The sequence below is a fragment of the Salmo salar genome, chromosome ssa21 (assembly GCF_905237065.1).
Source record: "Salmo salar chromosome ssa21, Ssal_v3.1, whole genome shotgun sequence".
NCBI classification, from domain to species: domain Eukaryota; kingdom Metazoa; phylum Chordata; class Actinopteri; order Salmoniformes; family Salmonidae; genus Salmo; species Salmo salar.
In genome coordinates this window covers 39239859-39257787 of record NC_059462.1, presented here as the reverse complement: position 1 = coordinate 39257787, position 17929 = coordinate 39239859, and the positions used below count along the sequence as shown (strand labels likewise).

Below are 17929 nucleotides of genomic sequence, written 5' to 3'. Positions count from 1 at the left end.
GAGAAATGGCGGTGGAAACACCTTTATCTGCAAATATTGATATAATAACCATTGTATCAAAGTAAACTTGGAGTCACGTGATGATACATTTTTTGGTCCTCCAACAACAACTCGGGAAAGCATGCATTTTATTAGACAACAGATTAAATAAATTATGATGAACTTCACAGAGATGTGAATGTGCAAGGTGATGAGCTTGATCCTCTCTCCAATAAATATCCAGGGTCTTATTCTGGTGACATGATGATCGATGCTTGGATGCCGTTTGACAAATACAAATAATATCGGTTTTATCCATAATAATCTCATCATGTAGGTAGCCTACCCCCACTGTATCTGTGAGCTGTTGGCAAAAGTGCATGTGCCCAAGACCAGAGTGGGCACATTTGCTATATAAACAGTGTTTGTGACAAAACCATTAGTAGAGTTGAAAATGCGATGGAAACCCACTACGTGATCACGCTCAGCCTTAAATCCGAAAAAGTACATTTGATGGGAACATCTCTGGTGGGGAAATGTGCATATTGTTTTATGAAGATTTTTGAATATTTGCCAGAAAATCTGTAACAAATTGGATGGAAACCTAGCTGTCGAGCGTTTTAAACACTGAAAGCGTGGACATGTATAGACACTGGAACAGCGTTAAATTAACACAATGCTTAGTGTAAAGACTTATTTCCTAGAGTGCCTTGCCTTTCGAGTGAATTGTATAGTTACCACACATGACTGCATTTGATAGTGACAGACATGGTTGTTGCATTCATCCATTTTCAGTCCTAAGGACATCACCAAGTGAGATCCTAAGAAAAATGGTATCACTAAAATGTAATTATTTAGCACAATACAATGTGAAATCCATAAGGCCTTATTTTGAGGGCCTACACTCTAAACATAATTCAATACTTATAGATTTAATTGTTAACACTCATTGGTGTAAAATTATCCCAGTGTTGGTGTTAATAACCAGATTTGAAACAAAACCACGCCCATCATTATCATATTTCATAGCATGGTATATTGCAGATTGATTTTAAGAATTGTTTTTTCAATATATATGTTTTAATTTAATTAAATGTTGTACATTGATTGATAAATGAATGTTAAACAATAAATCATGGATTTATTGTGAGTGAAGGTGTAAGCTATATAACATGGATTTATCAGACTTTTTAGTGTATAGATGCTCCAAAGGACTGCATCAGTGGCTTGTAGGCTGTGTGTGGAAGCCAGGAGATACTAAATGTGTTTATGTTAATTAATAGTCCATTTTTATTTATTTATTTTATTTAACCTTTACATAACAAGGCAAGTCAGTTAAGAACAAATTCTTACTGTGCCTCGACACATTCCTGTCTCGGAGCTCTACGGACAATTCCTTCGACCTCATGGCTTGGTTTTTGCTCTGACATGCACTGTCAGCTGTTCGACCTCATATAGACAGGTGTGTGCCTTTCAATATCATATCCATTCAATTGAATTTACCACAGGTGGACTACAATCAAGTTGTAGAAACATTTCAAGGATGATCAATGGAAACAGGATGTACCTAAACGCAAATTTTTTTTTGCATTTGTATTCTAACTTTTTTTTTACCCCTTTTCTCCCCAATTTCGTGTTGTCCAATTGGCAGTTACAGTCTTGTCTCATCGCTGCAACTCCCGTATGGACTCGGGAGAGGAGAAGGTCGAGAGCCATGCGTCCTCCAAAACACAACCCAACCAAGCCGCACTGCTTCTTGATACAATGCCCACTTAACCCGGAAGCCAGCCGCACCAATGTGTTGGAGGAAACACCGTACATATGCGAGAAAAGCAAAACTGAACCACCCAAGCCTTACCAGGAGTAGGGAGTTACTCTACCATTTATTTATTACTCTTTAGTTTGTGTAACTAGGTTTGCTGAGTCAGCATCCATTTCAAATGCAACTGCACCAAAGATGTCCCACCTACCCCATCCATTTCTCCTGATGCATTGCCAGTGATTTAGACCACTTGAAAGCAATGTTGAAACACGAGAACCAATGTGGATGGTAGTAGGTGTGGATAAGGTGGATTGCCATTTCGTCAGCGTTATTGTTGTATCAGAGGGAGTATCAGAGGGATTCAGCATTATGGTTGAACAGTACAGGTGGCCAACTGGCCATGGAAAAACTTTACACACAGTTTTACAGCTGTTCCTTTATTTCCTGCGTTTCAAAATAACCCTTTAATTATATTGGTCTGTTGCAGATTTTCAGAACTAAGCATCTGTATTTTATGTTTTTATAACCTTTACCCTGTCAGGAAGGTAAGCAGAACTTTTGACCATAGGCCCAAAACCAGATCATACTTCTGTATTTCAACACTAGTGCCCTACCAATTACTCTGTTATATACTTTATAAAAAGGACTTCCTACAAATGTTTTCCACAGAAATTAGATTCTAGGGAGGCTTTTTGTTCAATTCACTTCATGTATTCATCATGGCCCAAGTGTTTCTCCTCCTTTTGCATCTTTTTCTATATTTTTGCTGACAAGTCTCAACCTGACCCCCTCCTCTCTCTCACTCTCTCTTCAGCGTCTAACCCATGTGAAGAGAATAATGGGCGTGGCCCATGCTCACACCTGTGTCTTATCAATTATAACCGTACTGCATCCTGCACCTGTCCACACCTCATGAAACTGACCCTCAACAAACAATCTTGCGCCGGTGAGTGGGACAGCCATCTTCAATCCTATAACACCTGTATCTATCATTTTTGTTATCAAAGACACAAACAAGTGGGATATTGTAGACAATCACAAAACAAAGAACCATAAAAATGACAGAATTATGTTTTTACATATTTATGATTTCATTGGCATTTGTGAAGTATTGACTTGGGATTATGATTAGGGATAAACGTCAGCATTTGCATGTCATATCTTACCCCATAACCATATCTGACTAAAAAGGTTAACCGCTTCACAAATCAATGGTAGTCATTGATATTTCTCTCCTAATCTGATTTCTCCATAGTGTTGAAAAGGTTCCTCCTGTACATCCGGCGGTCAGAGATCCGTGGGGTGGATATTGACAACCCTTACATGAACGTCATGACGGCACTGACCGTCCCAGACATTGATGATGTCACCGTGGTGGATTACGACACCCAGGAGGAGAGGATCTACTGGGCGGATGTAAAAACACAGACCATCAAACGGGCCTTCATCAACGGCACCCGCCTGGAGACTGTCATCTCTGGAGGTAGTTAATGGCTGAATCCCAGTATGTAGGCTATGGGGTGCCACTTGAGACACAGGCACTGTCTGTCCTTCATAAGTGTGTAATTCAGAGAGATAATAATGTATCAGAGATGGTTGAGTCATGGTGAGTTACCTTGCCTAAGACATGACGACTCGTGTTAACTCCCCTGAGCTTATTCCCAGGCTTTAGCTCAGTTGGCTAACATAGTCTTGTGGTGTGAAGGAACTCTGGGAACAATACTGTATAGGCCTTTAAATAACGTAGTGCCAGGGCCTGCCACTCATTTGATTAATAACATGGACATTTATATTTCGAGAGCTTGGGACTATAAGGTTCCATCTGTAAAAAGATGATTCTGAGATAATTGGCTTTAAAGTTTCGAACCCTCATTGGTTTGAATGGTGCCAGCAATTGTTTATCTCATATTCTTCTGAACTTAACAACATGAATGGGGGTATTTAGAGTACTATATAGATAGAGAACATTGAACAGAACAAGATCATGTCAATAACAAAATTTTGACAAAAAATGCAGATAGGAACTTAAAGTCCCAAGCTCTCCATTTTCTGATTGGCATTACTAAGGGATGAAAAGAGTCAAGACAAAGGCAGGAAATAACTTCTACGATCATTATTTGTTTTGTTGTGGCTTTGGTGGGAATATCTGTTTTGCCAAATTGTATTGCATGAAAGTACGTATTCAAAGCGCAAAAGACAATTGCTGTTTTTCAAGAAGAGCCTCCTCTCTTCTTTCTTTGATGATTATCCACAGAGCACACCCTAATTCCCATTCTTTAAATTTGTGCCATAGATTTAATTCATGACCACCTGATAAAGAACAGAACCCTGCCTGCATAAGCTTTTTGACACACTCTATTATAATCTTTACTTTGGTAACACATTATTTTAAGGGTCGATAATAAAGCATTTATAAACCATTTCTAAGGCATTTACAAACGTTTGCTCACCATTTATTAATCATGACTCCTGCATTTGTAAATGTTAGTAAGCTAGTTATTCATACATGTATATATATTTCACTAAACATCCTGTGTTGTGTGCTTATTCTTTTACTAGGTACTGCTGTCTACTATCTCCCAATTGCATGTTCATATTTTTGTAAGAAATTACACTGGTCACTCAAACATTTCTAAAGTATTAATAAAGTATAAATAGCGCTTAATAAATGATGAACACACACTTTATAAATACCTTATAAAAGAATGGTTTATTACGGATCCATAAAATAAAGTGTTATCTTTACTTCCTCTTTATTAAAAAAAGTATATAAATATATCAATTGTTAGGAAACATAAACAACATTGAATACCAATGTTTTGGTACCTGTTTGCTGTCCCAAGGTCTGTATATTATCCTGTCTAACTGATGACCCATGTGATTCTGTAAAACTAGATGTTGGATTGACAGCCTCACTCTCTTTGTTATCCCCTCAGATATACTAAATTGCCGTGGGCTGGCATTAGACTGGCTCTCTAGGAATTTATACTGGCTCAGCTCAGAGAATGACGAGTCTCAAATCAATGTCGCTCGCCTGGATGGTTCCCTGAAGACCTCAGTCATTCATGGGATTGATAAACCAAGGTGCCTTGTTGTGCACCCCACTAAGGGGTAAGTAGATTAAACCAGCATCTGTGTACTTCATCATTTTCTACTGGGCTCACCGTCAGCGTGGGATTAGGAAAAACAAAAACCTTCCATGGGTAGACAAGACACTGATGTTTTCATAAAAGTACATTACCAAGCTTCTGTCATGAAAAAAAACAGAATCTGCAGCAATTATTCAGTGGAAATATTTATATTGTGTGCAATTTAGCCACACAGTATCAACATGAAAAAAGTAAACAGCTCTCTAAGACTAAATTTATTCATCCTAATCAGACAGGTGTTTTACATTGACGATACATTGGAGATAATATAAGACAAGTACTGAAAACAATAGAACACTATGAAAAATCTGGGAAACCAGGTCTCGTATTCATAGCTGACTTTGAAAAGGCCTTTGATAAAGTATTACTGGAATTCATATATAAATGCCTGGACTATTTACATTTTGGAGAATCTCTTATACGATGGGTTAAAGTCATGTATAATAACCCCATGTGTAAAACAGTAAATAATGGCTACTTCTCAGAAATAATTAAATTGTCAAAAGGAGTAAATCAAGGCTGTCCTTTATTAACATATTTATTTATTTATTATGGCCATTGAAATGTTAGCTTATAAAATCAAATCCAACAATAACATAAAGGGGTTAGAAATCCAGGGCTTAAAAAAAGAAAGTGTCACTGTATGCTGACGATTCATGTTTTATTTTAAATCCGCAATTTGGATCCCTGCACAGCCTCATTGTCATGCCGTGTGTGTAGGTGGCAGGGAAGTCAGGCGCAGGAGAATCAAACTTGGTATAAATGGAGTAGTTTAATAATGTAAAACAAAACCTCCAAAACCAAAGTACATAATAAAATAAACGTGGATACAAGAACCCGTCGTGCACCAATCTAATATCACGAGCATAACAACAAACAATCTCTGACATGGACATGAGGGAAAACAGAGGGTTAAATACACAACATGTAATGAATGGGATTGGAACCAGGTGTGTAGGAAGACAAGGCAAAACCAATGGAAAATGAAAAATGGATCAATGATGGCTAGAAGACCGGTGACGTCGACCACCGAGCACCGCCCGAACAAGGAGAGGCATCGACTTCGGCAGAAGTCGTGACACTCATAGAGGATCTAGATAATTATTCTAACCTCTCTGGATTAAAACAGAATTATGATAAATGCACCATATTACGTATCGGATCTCTAAAAAATGTTACTTTTACATTACTGTGTAGTTAAAATGGTTCGACAGTGAAGTGGGCATACTGTACTCGGAATTTATATCCCAAAATAAATAAATTATTTCACAACAATACATTTTAATAGAATTTAGCCAAATTATATACGGTTTTGCTACCATAGAAAGGACAACACCTGTCTATTTGTGGAAAAATCACCCTGATGAATTCTTTAGTCATATCCCATATACCTACTTACTTAAAGTGCGTATAGAAAGTCAACACCCCCTTTCAAAATGTTCACCTTTTGTTGCCTTACAGCCTGAATTGGAAGCACATAAAATTTGACTTTTTCCGGCTTTATTAACAAACAGTAACCCACAATATCCAAGTGAATTATTTTTCTTAAAAACTCTTTAAAACTTTTTCTTAAAAGATTTCTAAAAATTAAAACCGTAAAAAATACATTATTTGGGTAAGTGAACCCCCTCCCCTTCCTGAAAGGCAGCAAAAGGTAAACATTTTGAAATGGGATGGTGACTTTCTATTCCCACTGTATGGCCTTACCTACACCTAACTACTTGTTTTTTTAAATTATATGAGGAAAAAATATTCCACCTTATTTGGAACGGCAAGCCAGGAAAAATTAAACGGACCTATTTATATAATGAATATGAATTCGGAGTGCAGAAATATTAAAGCATTGGACCTCTCACGAAAGGCTTCAGTTATACAAAAACTATACTTAAATCCAAACTGGTTCTCTAACAGATTAGTAAGAATGGCTCACCCCATGTTTAAGAATGGCCATTTTCCCTTCATTCAGATTACAACATCTCACTTTCGGTTATATGACAAACATTTTTAAAACAAGCAACAGATAACTGGTTGCAATTTCAGTTTAATCCACAAATAAAAAAATAAAACAATTTAAAAGTTTAGAACATATATTATGGTTAAACTCAAATATACTAATTGTAAGAAATTTTTTAATACTGTATAATCATTGTAAATGATATCATAAATAGGACTGGTGGAGTTAAAAAACATAAAACAAACATGGAAATGTCTGCTCTTCAAAATTACAACTAACTGATTGCAGCATTACTGCAAAAATGGAGGAGGCAAGTGGAAAGGTGAGAAGGTAAGGAACTTGTCTGTTGGCCCTGCATTAAAGACCAAAATTGTCTAAAGAAAATTGTGAGAAATAAAAAACTATACCAGTTTAATTTAAGGACCAAAAATTTGACAACTGCACCATACAGGTAGCAAAATAATTAGGAGGAGATTTCCGATGTACCGATTCCATGGCACAAGGTTTATGAACTGATACACAAAACGCCGGATTCAAAACTTACAGTTTTTATATTTTAAATGATTATACAAAATGTTTGCAACCAATATAATGTTATATATATATATATATATATATATATATACAGTGCATTGAAAGTATTCAGACCCCTTGCATTTTTCTAAATGGATTAAATATAATGTTTCCTCATTCAATCTACACACAATACCTCATAATGAAATGTTTGCAAATGTAAAAAAAACAAACAGAAATACCTTATTTACGTAAATTCAATTGATTGGACATGATTTGGAAAGGCACACACCTGTCTATATAAGGTTCCACAGCTGACAGTGCATGTCAGAGCAAAAACCAAGAAATAAGGTTGAAGGAATTGTCCGTAGAGCTCCGAGACAGGATTGTGTCGAGTTACAGATCTGGGACAGGGTACCACAAATGTCTGCAGCATTGAAGGTCCCCAAGAACACAGTGGCCTCCATCATTCTTAAATGGAAGAAGTTTTGAACCTCCAAGACTCTTCCTGGGCAATCGGGGGAGAAGGGCCTTGGTCAGGGATGTGACCAAGAACCCGATGGTCACTCTGACAGAGCTCTAGAGTTCCTCTGTGGAGATGGGAGAACCTTCCAGAAGGACAACTATCTCTGCAGAACTCCACCAATCAGGCCTTTATGGTAGAGTGGCCAGACGGAAGCCACTCCTCAGAAAAAGGCACATGACAGTCCACTTGGAGATTGCCAAATGGCACCTAAAGGACTCTCAGACCATGAGAAACAAGATTCTCCGGTCTGATGAAACCAAAATTGCATTTTTTGGCCTGAAAACCAAGTGGAGGAAACCTGCCACCATCCCTACAGTGAAGCATTGTGGTGGCAGCATTATGCTGTGGGGATGTTTTCAGCGGCAGGGACTGGGCTACTGGTCAGGATTAAGGAAAAGATGAACGGAGCAAAGTACAGAGAGATCCTTGATGAAAACCTGCTCCAGAGCTCTCAGGACATTTACATTTACAATTACGTCATTTAGCAGACGCTCTTATCCAGAGCGGCTTACAAATTGGTGCATTCACCTTATGATATCCAGTGGAACAACCACTTTACAAAAGTACTTCTATAGGACCTCAGACTGGGGCAAAGGTTCACCTTCCAACAGGACAATGGCCTTAATCACATAACAAAGACAACGCAGGAGTGGCTTCGGGACAAGTCTATGACTGTCCTTGAGTAGCCCAGCCAGAGCTCAATCAAACATCTCTGGAGAGACCTGAAAATAGCTGTGCAGCAACGCTCCCCATCCAACCTGACAGAGCATGAGAGGATCTGCAGAGAAGAATGAGAAAAACTCTGAGTAAAGGGTCTGAATACTTATGTACATGTGATTTTTATATATATATATATATATATATATATATATATTATACATTTGCAAAAATGTCAAAATAACTGTTTTTGCATTGTTATTATGGGGTATTGTGTGTAGATTGATGAGAAAAAAACTACCATTTAATACTTTTTAGAATAAGGCTATAATGTAACAAAGTGTGGAAAAAGTAACATGTAATGTGTAATGTCTGTTAACTGTTGGCTTCTGTTCTTTGACTTTAGGAAAATCTACTGGACAGATGGCAACACGATAAACATAGCCAACATGGATGGGAGCAACAGCAAGGTCCTTCACCAGAACCAAAGAGAACCAGTCGGTCAGTTGAACATTATAGCTCTGTTTGTTCAGACTGTGGAACATTACTGCATGTTCCAACACTATGTTTCCAACATTCTTTATCATGGGACAGATTCCAATGTCATACACAGGAGCAGTACAACAACCTGGCAGTACCTGCTTTGGCCAATGTAGGGTGTACATTTGAGGACTTCCCTAGTCCTGATAACGTAAGGCCTAAAATGAACACCATACATATTTCTACCCGCATATCCCTTGATCATAAGCACTGGTTGATGTGTTTTTTCTTCTATTCTTATAAAGCAAAATTACAAATGGTTGGGATTTAAATAATTTTCCACACTTGACTAACTGAAAACATAATCTGCTGCCATACACAGTTGTTCAACCTGAAGCTTGTATACTCAGATGATACAAGCTTCAGTGAACAATGGTGCATCTGCAGGTTCATGCATCAAGCAGCTGTTCTGTTCTCACCGCATATGTAGACCTGCAAGGTCAAGTCTTCACTTTCTCAGTTAAACACAGTATCATTGTATTTGATGGGTCTCAATCGGGTTGACTTGATGGGCCCTGTCAGAAATATAAATTGATGGTTCACAATATACATCACATTACATCATGAGATGGGCCAGACCTGCGGACGGGAGTAAATTAATGATGTGTTGTGACTGTGAATCTGCCTTCCATAAATCCACACACACACAGAGAAAGCTGTTCATAGACACAATTGAAATAGCCTCCAGTTGCCACCATCAATAGTGCCGTTCTGTCAAATCCCATCATGTCCGCTGGAGATTGGTCAAATTATTTATAATGTCAAGTGGAGGTCATAGCGATATCCCAGGCAGGCCGCGACGAATCATTCCAACAACCACACACACACACACACACACACACTCGCAAACACGTAGGCATGCACACACTCACAAACACAGACACAAGTGCACACCCACATTAACACTCAATCCTATAGATACAAATAAAGGCCCATATGGAGTCACATCCCAGGCCGCAAAAAGTATTCCCACAATCTCACACTCATCCTCACAGTATCATCTCCATGCCTAAGAAAGGGAAAGTAACTGAACTGAATGACTATTGACCCGTAGCACTCGACTCCGCCATCATGAAGTGCAGTCAAAGATCACATCACCTCCTCACTTCCTGACACACTCAACCCTCTCCAATTCGCCTACCACCCAACAGATCCACGGACAATGCAATCACCACTGTACTGCACGCTGCCCTCACCCACCTGGACAAGAGGAATGCATATGTGAGGATGCTATTTATCGACTACAGCTTGGCCTTCAATACCATGGTGCCCTCTAAGTTCACCACAATGCTCACGGCCCTGGGACTGAACTCAACCCTATGCAACTGGGTACTGGAGTTTCTGACGGGCCGCCCCCAAGTGGTGATGGTAGGCAACATTACCTCCTCCACACTGATCCTCATAAGGGTTTGTCCTCAGTCCCCTCCTGTTCTCCCTGTATACCCACGACTGTGTGGCCTCACAACTCCATCATCAAGTTCACTGATGACATGACAGTAGTAGGCCTGATTACGAACAACCACGAGACGGCCTACATGGAGGAGGTTGGCACTCTGACAGTGTGGTGCCAGGTGAACAACATATCCCTCAACGTCAGCAAAACAAAGGGGCTGATTGTGGATTTTAGGAAGAACCAGACTGGGCACGCCCACATCCTCATCAACGGAGCCGCCATGGAGACGGTTAAAAACACATCTGAAATGATCAAACCACACAGACACAGTGGGGAAGAAGGCACGACAGTGACTCTTCAACTTCAGGAGGCTGAAGAAATGTGTCATGTCTCATTGGGCCCTCACTGTGTTCTACAGGAGTACCATCGAGAGCATACTGTCGGGCTGCATCACAGCTTGATACGGCAACTCCACCACTGCGGACCACAAGGCGCTACAGAGGGTGGTACCAGGGGCGGAAATCCCGGGGGGGACAGGGGGGACACGACCCCCCCATCCTGGGAAAAATATGATTAGTCCCCCCCAATATATCACTGAAACATAACTATGTAATTTAAATAATATTAATAATACGCAATGAAAGCAATTGTGCTGATTATAGACACTTAATAGCGCGTTTTTAAGTTTCAAAAGATTGCGACCCCCCCACCCTTTTCCTCACAATGGTTTGATCCACTGGCAAGGTAACAGAGGGGTCGTAGCCACTATCTGAAAGGCACTCAATGAACGTAACTGACGTGAGGTTAATCCAGTCAATCGCGCACACACACTAGTTGAATATGCAGAGCTAGCGCGCAAATATTAACTATTAAGCTAGCTAGTACCTATTCCATTTATGTGGCCTCGTCAAAGATGGAATCTTTGCTATCGTTAATTTATACCGAGATCAGCATGCAGATGATGTAAGTTAGTGCTTCAAAGTCCCTGTGATAAGGTTAGCGATAAACTGAAGTCCAAACTGAACAGAACTACACTCTCTTCTACCATTGTCTTAAATATATTTAATGGTCTCGTTGCAAAAGCTAAATTGTCGCAAGGGAACTTTTATTTATTTATTTTATTTAACCCGGGTAGCAAAGATTATAGCAAACACCACTGAAACTGAATTGGTGCTCGCTAGCTTTGCAAATTCAGCTATTGTTGGAAGCCAGCCAATATGAAAGAAACTATTAAAATTACAAAAGGTTGCAGCATATGTTGTGTAAATGGTGAACTCATACAGCTGTCAACTCTTGTCATTTTAATCCGTTTCACATTTGCTAGCTACCTTTTAGATCAAAGCCCAAATAGAATGATAAAAGATAAGATGATAGAAGCCCATCTCCTACTGTAAATAACCTACACACTGTGTGTGTGTGTGTGTGTAGCCAGCCAGCCAGGTAGAAAAATGGCAGAAAAATAAAAGACGGACATCAGAGTATTTTTCAGTACACCAAAACGCAAAGTAAGAACCCTAGTAGCCTAATATCTCAAAGACTAGTTGATAAAATTTTCATAAGAAAGAAATGAAATTCTAATGGAAATGTTTCACAATGATGTCATTAGGCAGAGCAGGCAACAGATGGCACACAGACAGCAGAGTTGGGGACAGATATACAGGGACAGACTGGCAGATTCAGGGAGTCTCAGGTAAGTTTGCTGAGTCTTTGTTTGGCAACATTATGAAAGGTTCTCCATTTTTTTACTTGTAAAATAGGAACATAATTGGAAAATGCCATGGATACCCCACTCTCAACTTAAACTGGTGACTGAACTAAGATTTGTTAAAGGCAATGGTATTGCTGTTGTGAGTAGTTGTGTAGTTTTGGGTACCGGTAGTTAGGAGTACGGCAAACACCTTATTTCTTTGGTTCCTCAATATACATTTACCATATTACAATGTAGGCTATGTGTTACAGCACTACTTTTGGTGTCCCCCTCAGGAATTGCTCTTGAGAAAATTTCATGTAATTGTCCCCCCCAAAGTTGATATCAGATTTTCGCCCCTGGGTGGTACACTCAGCCGAACACACCATTGGGTGCACACTGCCTGCCCTCCAGGACACCGAGAACATCAGGTGTTGCAGGAAGGCCAAGAAGATCATCAGGAACCTCAGCCACCCGAGCCACGGCCTGTTCTTCCCGCTTCCGTCACTCAGACGCGCCAAAATATTCTACAGCCAAACCATCAGGCTGCTGAATAGCAGCCTACGGACAATTACCCTGCCCACACCCCAATTAGCATTATACTGTATATATGTATCCTTGTCACAGTTGTAAACATGTACCGTATATTTATATATATATATATATATATATATATATATATATATATATATATATATATATATATATACACAGTATGTTTAATTGTTTTATTATTATTGTTTCATTCACACCTGTACTGTTGGAGCTTGGAGCTTAAGTATTTCACTGTACACTGCAAGTAGGCTACATCTGCAACCCTGTGTATGTGACGAAATAAAAAATTGTCTAATCAATGACACACACATATTATACATCTGACTTGAAAAATAAAATGCACTATATTTCACCACCAGATTTTCATTTTATAGTGACATAAAGGTTTAATACCTATTATTAACCCTGTCATTCTTCTCCCCCAGGTCTCTCCATTGACTATACAGCCAACAAGCTGTACTGGATCAGCTCTGGTAATGGCACTATCAACAGGTGCAATGTGGACGGTAGTGGTCTGGAGGTGCTGGAGAGCATGAAGAGGGAGCTAACCAAAGCCTCAGCATTGGCCGTTATGGGTGAGTAGTGGCTAGTTCCAAACATAGTGTACCCACATCCAATGACTGGTGGTCCTTTGTAGCTCAGTTGGTAGAGCATGGCACTTGTAATGCCAGGGTTGTGGGTTTGATTCCTGGGACTACCCCTTTATAAATGTATCGCTCCATTACTGTAAGGAGCTTTGGATAAAAGCATCTGCTAAATTGCATATATTAATGACTTGCAGGTGCCGGGTACACAAAATATACTGCTCAAAAAAATAAAGGGAACACTTAAACAACACATCCTAGATCTGAATGAAAGAAATAGTCTTATTAAATACTTTTTTCTTTACATAGTTGAATGTGCTGACAACAAAATCACACAAAAATAATCAATGGAAATCCAATTTATTAACCCATGGATGTCTGGATTTGGAGTCACACTCAAAATTAAAGTGGAAAACCACACTACAGGCTGATCCAACTTTGATGTAATGTCCTTAAAACAAGTCAAAATGAGGCTCAGTAGTGTGTGTGGCCTCCACGTGCCTGTATGGCCTCCCTACAACGCCTGGGCATGCTCCTGATGAGGTGGCGGATGGTCTCCTGAGGGATCTCCTTCCAGACCTGGACTAAAGCATCCGCCAACTCTTGGATAGTCTGTGGTGCAACGTGGCATTGGTGGATGAAGCGAGACATGATGTCCCAGATGTGCTCAATTGGATTCAGGTCTGGGGAACGGGCGGGCCAGTCCATAGCATCAATGCCTTCCTCTTGCAGGAACTGCTGACACACTCCAGCCACATGAGGTCTAGCATTGTCTTGCATTAGGAGGAACCCAGGGCCAACCGCACCAGCATATGGTCTCACAAGGGGTCTGAGGATCTCATTTCGGTACCTAATGGCAGTCAGGCTACCTCTGGCGAGCACATGGAGGGCTGTGCGGCCCCCCAAAGAAATGCCACCCCACACCATGACTGACCCACCGGCAAACCGGTCATGCTGGAGGATGTTGCAGGCAGCAGAACGTTCTCCACGGCGTCTCCAGACTCTGTCACGTCTGTCATGTGCTCAGTGTGAACCTGCTTTCATCTGTGAAGAGCACAGGGCGCCAGTGGCGAATTTGCCAATCTTGGTGTTCTCTAGCAAATGCCAAACGTCCTGCACGGTGTTGGGCTGTAAGCACAACCCCCACCTGTGGACGTCGGGCCCTCATACCACCCTCATGGAGTCTGTTTCTGACCGTTTGAGCAGACACATGCACATTTGTGGCCTGCTGGAGGTCATTATGCAGGGCTCTGGCAGTGCTCCTCCTGCTCCTCCTTGCACAAAGGCGGAGGTAGCGGTCCTGCTGCTGGGTTGTTGCCCTCCTACGGCCTCCTCCATGTCTCCTGATGTACTGGCCTGTCTTCTGGTAGCGCCTCCATGCTCTGGACACTACGCTGACAGACACAGCAAACCTTCTTGCCACAGCTCGCATTGATGTGCCATCCTGGATGAGCTGCACTACCTGAGCCACTTGTGTGGGTTGTAGACTCCGTCTCATGCTACCACTAGAGTGAAAGCACCGCCAGCATTCAAAAGTGACCAAAACATCAGCCAGGAAGCATAGGAACTGAGAAGTGGTCTGTGGTCCCCACCTGCAGAACCACTCCTTTATTGGGGGTGTCTTGCTAATTGCCTATAATTTCCACCTGTTGTCTATTCCATTTGCACAACAGCATGTGAAATTTATTGTCAATCAGTGTTGCTTCCTAAGTGGACAGTTTGATTTCACAGAAGTGTGATTGACTTGGAGTTACATTGTGTTGTTTAAGTGTTCCCTTTATTTTTTTGAGCAGTGTATAAACTCAGGAAATAAATAATATATACCTGCACATTGATGAAGGCTCCTGCTGTTGTATTGTGCAATGTTTCGACCTGAAGGTCTTTATCAGGCTTGAATAGTGGAAAATGTCAGCCAGTGCCTCAGATCCACGTCATGGATTAAGGGAGAACGTGGGGAGGATTAGGGCCTAGGTGTGGTATGTGTTGCTAGTTAACTGGCTCCTGGATAAAGCCATTTAACCAATACTGTTTTGACTGTGACAGTTCTGCTTCACTGTGTGAAATTGTCTGGGCATTAGATAATTAAACCACTGGTTGGAGCTGCAGCTTGACTGATGATAGATTGTTTTGTAATGAGAATGGATGTGGATGGCCATTGTGGAGTGTTGTTGCTTGGTATCAGTGCTGGAGGCAATATGTTGGAGGATCCATCACTTGGATTTTTGTGTGTTTGTTTCATACGGAAATGTGCTGAAACATTATATTTCTCCAACATGGTCCTTTTTTTCAATAAGATGGCATTTCTTTCTCAAGACCATTTGTTTTCTTCTGCCATTGCACCGTACAAAATACAAAGACTCATGAATGAATGAACTGATTCCCAAACTTGATGACACTTTCATGCAAAAGGCTATGCGTAGTCAGTCTACATTAAGTTGAAAAGTTTGCAAAGAGTTTGGAATCTGTGAATGCATCTTTTTCAATAAACATTTATACATAGTGGGAATAGAAATTAAAATGTTATCATTCTCTATTCTTTTTCCTCCACTGGCAACTAGTCAGCAGCATGGTAGTACTTAAATTGAAGAGAGGAAAGTAAAGTTTGGCCTCAGAGGATGACAAACATATGCCAAACATCCAAGTAGGGGAATGTTAATGGGATTGATTTAAGACCAGATGGAAAGGGAAAGTAAGACCACAGTGTCTCATAAGACATTTAATTCAGCACAAAGCATCTGGCTTCTTAATTGCATTACATTCGATTCACCATTTTGGATTCAGGATACAATTTTTTTTTTAAACTACACTTCCTAACAGTTACAATCTGGACAATTGGGAGGAAGCCTCTTGCTGTATGAATGTACATGTATGTTTGCCAGGAGTGGTAATGAGAAGCAGTGACAGAAGGTTTCCTTTTTTAACTTGGTGTTGATGGTCAGAAACGTTGTCAGAGGAAAATTCACTGTCCTTTGATACACAGTACTGTATTTAGGCATTGCAGTGCAGTCCTCGTTCCTCCGTGAACAAACGTGTGCCTCTCTCTCGCTGTGAGTTTAAAAATACCTAATTAGGCTGTCAGAACGTGAAGAAACGAATATAGAAGTTTGCTTCGTTACTTTATAGTGTCTGCTTAGAGTCTGGAGGTATGGAAGTTGGAACAAACGTGACAATACATTCACTTCATATATTAAAAACACTTTTTAAGTTGGCAGCCATTTTAGAGTTTTACTTTACGGAGGAAGTACAGTAAAGTAAAATGTTCTCGCTATTAAAATGGAGACCGAGTTGGAGACTTTATTATCGCATTCCACAAAATGTGAACCAAAATGCAAGGTGACAAAGATTAATGACCTGATATCAAAGCAGTAGAAACTTCCAGTAGAACAGTGGAATGATGTGTTCACAACAAGCCATCTATCACACAATTTGGTTGTAATGTTTTGCATTGCTTTGACTGGGATATTTCTATTCTGCCAAAGAAAGAGAACAATTGTGCAATGGTTTTATATTATAAGTGTTTATGTTGGATTTTGGAAAGGGTCTGTGTTTGTGTGTGTGCGTGTGCGTGTGCATGTTTGTAAAACAGTCCTCAACCAGGTGTTTGTAACCCTTAGTTCATAACAGCCATTATCATAACAATGTCATGGTGTGATGGTTATGAGCTTGCTAATGAGAACAGTGTCACAGGTCAGACTAACTTTTTGGCAATACAAAGGTAGCTGCATTTAGAGTAGCTTACACAGTAGCTTTGTGACTTGGCAAATTGTAACCGATGTCCATTGAATTGCAAATATTGTGTTTGAATGCATTTTCCTTGCAACTTTATAGCAATTTGATTCTAATTTCAAATCACATATGAGTTTTTTTATTATTCAACCGAAAATGAAAACCAACAATCTGAACAGACACAAACAGTCAACACCACATAATGTCATATAAAGATCTCCAGCCCATGATAAATCTGAAAGAAAAAAGGAAAATTTAGTAGATTATAGGCATTGGTTGAAGTTTAGTGTTAATAAATATCCCTACCATCATATCTAAGCCAATATGAAACCAATATCGATGGAAATTCACAAATTAGCTTGCCTGGAGGTACACAACACACTCCACACCTCTCATCAAATCAAATCAAACGTTATTTGTCACATGCACCGAATACAACAGGTGTAGAGTAGACCTTAGAGTGAAATGCATACTTACAAGCCCTTAACCAACAATGCAGTTTTAAGAAAAAAAATGAAAAAAAGTAAGAGATAACAATAACAAATAATTAAAGAGCAGCAGTGAATAACAATAGCATGACTATATACAATGTGCGGGGGTACCGGTGTCAAGGTAATTGAGGTAATATTTACATGTAGGTAGAGTTATTAAAGTGACTATGCATAGATAATAACAGAGAGTAGCAGCAGCGTAGAGGGGGGGGGCAATGCAAAAAGTCTGGGTAGCCATTTAATTAGATGTTCAGGAGTCTTATGGCTTGAGGGTAGAAGCTGATTAGAAGCCTCTTGGACCTAGACTTGGTGCTCTGGTACCGCTTGCCGTGCGGTAGCAGAGAGAACAGTCTATGACTAGGGTGGCTGGAGTCTTTGACAATTTTTAGGGCCTTCCTCTGACACCACCTGGT

The 17929-nt window shown here is 40.1% G+C and overlaps 1 pseudogene; it reads left to right on the top strand.

Moving 5' to 3' along the window:
• LOC106582301 (low-density lipoprotein receptor-related protein 1B-like) overlaps positions 1 to 17929 on the top strand; it is a 407952-nt pseudogene that overhangs the window by 183626 nt on the left and 206397 nt on the right.